Source organism: Xyrauchen texanus, chromosome 8 (assembly GCF_025860055.1).
Source record: "Xyrauchen texanus isolate HMW12.3.18 chromosome 8, RBS_HiC_50CHRs, whole genome shotgun sequence".
NCBI lineage: Eukaryota > Metazoa > Chordata > Actinopteri > Cypriniformes > Catostomidae > Xyrauchen > Xyrauchen texanus.
In genome coordinates this window covers 42,318,066-42,324,402 of record NC_068283.1, presented here as the reverse complement: position 1 = coordinate 42,324,402, position 6,337 = coordinate 42,318,066, and the positions used below count along the sequence as shown (strand labels likewise).

General features: G+C 36.0%; 1 long non-coding RNA gene across 1 annotated transcript; it reads right to left on the bottom strand.

Moving 5' to 3' along the window:
* Nucleotides 1-1,804: 1,804 nt before the first annotated feature.
* On the bottom strand, nt 1,805-2,583 carry LOC127647238 (uncharacterized). Its single transcript, XR_007971025.1, has 3 exons — nt 2,373-2,583; nt 2,118-2,292; nt 1,805-2,043 (listed from the first exon to the last, which is right to left on the bottom strand). It is a non-coding gene; the product is annotated as an uncharacterized LOC127647238 (long non-coding RNA).
* Nucleotides 2,584-6,337: the final 3,754 nt, after the last annotated feature.

The window sequence follows — 6,337 nt, the reverse complement described above, 5'->3', positions numbered from 1 at the left end:
GCGCCTTGTAGAGATAATGAGAGAACATCAGAAAAACAGCTTTTGGTCGTGTAGTCAAGGGCATATATATACGTCAATGCCCTCCTATATGTTTTAGGATTTTGCGTATGCCCACCTAAAATAAATGATGATACGTGTGGCCGCCAGATCAACCAGTAGGCTTTTGACCCGGAACATTTTTAATCTAATAACTCGCCGCAGCACCGTTGAGTGAATTTTGTTTTATTATTATTATTAATATTTAATTTTAATTATATATATATATATATATATATATATATATATATATATATATATATATATATATATATATATATATATTTATACAGAGATTCTCTCTAAACGCGCACGGGGATGCACTGAGGAGCACTAGCAAGACAGACAATCGGACTGAGCTGATCCACCAATCAGAACGTTCATTTCAGACGCGATTGGATATTAACCAATCATATTTTCCGTTTCAGTAAGGGGCGGGGCATTTTCAGCGTCTGACACAAGCATGCCTGGAGAAATCATTAGCGCTGCATATTTATTTCCCAGCTAAACGTAAATATATGTATGAAAATTTATATGTATCTTATGTAATTAAACTTTGTGAAAAAACTGCATGTTATTGCACCCATGATGCTCTTTTTCCCTCTTTTTTTGCCTTTTCTGCTATCCGTGTTCTGTTTTCTCGTGATATCAAGTTACATTTATATTTCTAAGTAGGAAAACAATTTCACTCTACACAGAAAAGCACATAATAGTACACAAAAAATAATAATAAAAAAACATGAATTTTTATGTAGGCTATATATGGTAATACAAGATTATAACGTGTTAAACGTGAACCACTACACTCATATTAATGCTTAACACTGTATTGCGTATTATGAATTAGTTTATTAGTTATAATAATAATAAAGTATTATAGCAGCCTAATAAAAGGCACAATAATGACACCTATTCATGTAAATACATATTTAACATGAAGTTACCATACCATTGTTCTTAGCAGTGTACTCTACACCATGACAGATAGAAACTTAAATTCTTACACATTTTACATGAAATGTATATAAATGTAAATTAATTTTAGAGATCGGGTGCGTGTGTTTTTATAAATTCACAGTATGCCCACCTCTTCAGACGCTTCTTGGTTAAATTCACACTAAAATAACAAATATCTAAAGGTGACATTTCTTATTTCTTATAACTGTGTGTAATTGTTGTTAATAAGTCATTAAAACACAGTTAACATTATTTTACTACAGTAATATTGTAGTAGTAACCATGGTTACATGTGTGGTAACTATAGTTTAACTAAATACCATGGTTAAACTATAGTTACTGAAGTGAAATGGTTAATTTTTGTAAGGGTAAACAAAACTCTAATGGTAGTCTAATGGTATCACCCATCCCTAGTCTAAAGAGACCTTAGGAGTCAACAGCACATAAACTGTTATGTAAAATAAATTAAAGGGCACCTATTATGCAAAATTCACATTTACATGGTGTTTTAACATAAATGTGTGTTGGCACAATTAAGTGAACCTATGAGAATATTTATTGTTTTAAATTAATATACATGTCCTTAAAGCCTGGTTAAAAAATGCATAAAATGCTTTTAGGGATTTAAGCATGTATTAAGGTGATGTATGCTGAAGAATATGTTGTAGGCTTAGCCTCAACTGTATTTCATTTATTTATTCTTTTTATATATATATATATATATATATATACACACACCCACCGACCGCTGTTTTTGTTTTTTTCTTAAGAGCCATCAGAAGAAATCACCAAAATATATTTTTGTATCCAATGCTGTTTATTTATAACCCACCGGCTTCATTTAAGTTGAACCATTGTTACAGAGCAACCCAGGATTTTCCCCACTTTTCCCAAACAATATTATAGGTTAAAGTGAAATTCACAGTTGTTCTCCGTGTGTCTCTTCTGAATTGGCCTGCACATAAATAGCATACTTATTTGATGTTGTCAAACTTTGACTGAAATTAGGTGTGTTAATTCAAATGAGCTCCGCCGGTTTGATGTCTGGCCCTATAATAAAACAAAATGATCACTCAATACACATGGGTGATAAATGATGCAATCACAGAGTTCAGGGTTCTTACCATGTTCGTTGTTAAGTATTCTGAAGCCAGGTGTAATATCTCAATCCTCAAACTCTTCTGCATAAAGGTGTTCATAAAGCACAAGGGCTTCTTTAACTGTTTCGTACCCAGCTAGAACCACAACCTTTTGGGGCCCTAAAAACACTTGAAACACATTTCCGTAGGTCTTGGACAGCTGAAGGAAACAGAACAAGGCATTTGTAAAAAACAATATATAAAAATGTTAATATTATTATTTAAAAGTTCATTTCTTACCTCACAAAGGGTGTCAAATGGTCTTTCGAGGTCAAGTGTCAGCAGGTTTCCCAGCAGTGGCAGTGGTTTGGGTCCTGGTGGGTCTTTGCCTTCTTTCTGAGGTTTGGAGCTATTGGAAAGCAGATATAAAACCAGAAGCACCAGCAAAATGCCCAATAATGTTCCTGTGCTGGAAAACTGCAGAAGTGCCTCCCAAACAGCCATTGTACAATCGAGCTGAGCAGCCAAATGCTGCAGAACTCTCCACCTAAACGTTTTATACTAGATACATGAGGGAGGAACCTCATATTATTCTGGGTAAAGATACCCTTTAAACCCAAGTAATCGTAAGAAGAGAGGGCAGAAGTCAAGTGTCATGCCCATGTGCCCCAGCAGACTCTTGAGCCAAGTTTTAAGATTATTGTGGGTAAGTATTTGTCTAAAACGATGTAGCAGAAATCACATATTCACGTGTCTTTAGCCAGTCCAATCGAATTGCAACTCCATCAGTTGCTTTACACTGAAAATTCATCATCCACCACCCTTATGGTGATCCAAACTTTTATGATCACTCTTATTTATTTATTTATTTATTTTTTTTTTAACACTGATCACTGGCTGTTAAGTTCAGTTGCAAGTTTAAGAGTTAAGGATTTGAACCCATGTCCTCAAAAAACTGGCCCACTAGAATAACACATCTTGTACCACTAGACTTGTACATTTGTAAATGAACTACTATGTTATTAAAGTGTTTTCTTTTTACTTTGGTTATGGTCCTAGGGCACCAGTGAGCCAGTGCTGCCACTGATGTCCCCTCAAAAAAAATAAAAAAGGTAAGGTACATGATGCACCTGCCAGATCTCGTCAGCATCTAGATATATGTCACGCTTCCATGGATGATTAAGCTTCTTCAGAAGTTCTATTCAAAGTACTAAAGTCACAGAAGCCAGAGGGTAAATAGATCAAATAAATACATTTACCATTGAATAGTGGTAACATGATAACTGATATACATGTCAATTTAATGAGATATGTATCCACTTAGACAGCTGGAACTAAACTGAACTGGTGGGCTTAAGGCCCCTGTATTTATACTACTATATTACTGGAAGGTTCTAGAAAGTTCTATAAGTTACTCCTAGTTTAATCTGCACTGAATATATCTGAAATGTTCTGGAAAAAAGGTAAATTTCAAAATATCACTGTCCTGGTCACAAAAGCAAAGTTTGTGGGGAATAATAGCCATTTTCTGTACTTTTGAGGCATAATCAATTAGGAAATAACACCTACTACCCGGGGAAAATCTTCTTTTTTTTTCTATAATTGCCATAAAGAATTTGGTTTATTTTTATTTAAATTAGTGATTTAAGTTGTCCTTCTGCATTAAACGATTGTTGTTTTTTTTATTTAATGTTTATTTGACAGGGACAAATGCATAAAACATTGCTTTATAAAGAATACAAAGTGGATGCCATGCATACAGGTTTCTAGCCATGACTAATTTGCAACCCCTGTCCCTGATTAGGCTTTTAAAATTAAAACAAAATTTACAAAGTATTGAGTTTAAAATGTATAACTATGAAAATACATACAATAAATACATCCCATACATGAAATAAGATATGGGCTTAAGTGGATGTAGAAATCACTATAAACAGAGTTTAGACACATTTAACAATACAAGAACACAAAAGTGTGCATATTTTCAACATGATATGAAAAGCAATATGCAATTTATATTGCAATGTTTATTTAAAATGTTTTGCACACAATAGACAACATTTTATACTTTTTGTAGCCTTTAATTTGCACATTGTTTGGATGAGAACATAGTGCAAATGTTTATATCTCATTAGATTTAACAAAGAATTGATCAACAGATTAATCTGCTATCAAAATGTTTGCTAGCAACTTATTTTACAATACTGTTCTACATTTCAATACAATATAATTACAATCGACTACAGTCATTATTAGGTACTAACCCTAAACCTAACCCCAAACCTTGACTCATATTAAGTACATGTAGTTACATAATATTACTCAATACTTTGTACACTGTAAGTACTCTATATTAAATTTACACACAGTGTAAAATAAAGTGCAACCAAATATTTTTATGGTGTGTTGTATTAAATCATAAATGAATGGTGTAATGCTGTTCTGACATATTACCCTTGCATGTCCACTATTGGCTGATTGAGTGATTAAGGGCGGCCATTTTGGGTAGACATTACTATAGTGCTTATTTCACAACAGATTCACATGGTGTAACATCCTCGTGGTCGCTATAGTGTGGTTCGTTCTTGGTGGGGCACTTGGTGAGTTGAGCGTGGATGCCGCAGTGGTATGGATGGAGTGAAGCCTCCACATGTGCTATGCCTCTGTGGCAACGCGCTCAACAAACCACGTGATAAGACGCGTGGATTGACGGTCTCTGACGCAGAGGCAGCTGGGATTTGTCCCCTGCCACCCGGATTGAGGCAAATCACTACGTGACCACAGGGACTTAAAACACATTGGGAATTGGGCATGCCAAATTGGGAGAAAAAAAAAAGAATAAGCTTAAACTTTGCAAGTTCTTTATAAAAAGCTTACTCTTAAAACAAGTCCTATTTTTTGAGAAATATTTGACACTTAGCTTAAGACTTATTCTTTGCAGCATTTCTGAGAGGTTTTATGCATGTAGCACCACATTTTTAACCACAAAGTCTCAATCTGATTTGAATGGATGATTAACTATTCTTTAAGAAAAAGCTACCACTAGTGTAGCCACAGGTGGGCCTGGGATGGCCGGTGATACACATTGGGTATTCAGGCCCACCCATTCATTGTCTTATGCCCCTATTCCACCAACAGCCAAAAGCTTGCTGGCCTCAAACCATGAACTGCTAATGTCAGAGACTGTTGGGCTAGATGGAAATGGAGAAACATGAAAAACTGCTGTTCATGGAGCAACTGTGGCAAAATTCTGACGTATACAACTAAACTGGGCCACACCAAATTGTTGAGCCAAACCAGGAGGTTTACTGATTCTGTGTAGATTACAGAAACTTAAATCCAATTACTCACAGTGATGCATATCACATGCCAACAATTAAAGAAATTCTAGAATCCCTAGTTGGCACTGCTGTTGTCACATCACTTAAATAGCAGATACTGGCAGGTGCAAGACAAAACTGTGTTTGTGTGCTCTAATCGGCTATATCACTTCAAAGTTATGCCCCTTGGGCTTAAAAAACTCTCCTGCCACATTCTAATGCCCAAGGAGATCACCTTAGAGGACTTCAGGGCAGTAAATGTTTAGTAGACCTAGACGACATCCCCGTCTTTTCCCCTTCAAAAGAACAACATTTACAGGACTGTTGGAATGAAAAGGAGCATGGTATAAATGGCCTTTAGAGTGTCAGAGAGCTTTTGGACATTCTTCGAGATCACCTGGTGAGGCCACCAATATTAGGCCACCCTAATTTGTGATCTACGCAGAAGCAAGTGACATTGTTCTTGGAGCAGTGCTTATTCAGCAAAGAGGCTTGGAGTCAGAAGTTCTTGCCTTTGCTAGTCAAATGCTAAACAGGTCAGAACAGAATTATTTGACTAGAACAAGAGTGCCTTGCAGAGGTTTGGGTCCTGGAGAAATGGGGGTTCTATTTTGAAGGCATATGTTCTAGGCTGTTGTGTTTGTTCCACATTTAGGTGGCGATACAAGACTTATAGGAGATTGCAAGCCCTTGTCTACTTACCCAATATGATTTTGAATGTCAAGAGCTACATCGAGAATTGTCCAGTTTGTCTAATCTACAAACCACAGGGTAAAAAGGCAGCAGGTAAGTTACAACAAACCCCGGTAACCAGACCCTGGGCTTGATGTTGATATAATGGGCCCATTTTCGAGTTCCTAGATATCCTGGCTATGTTGTTATTTTACTAGTCTTTGTTGACTACTACTGCAGGTGAATGGAACTTTTCCCCTGGGAAAAACTACT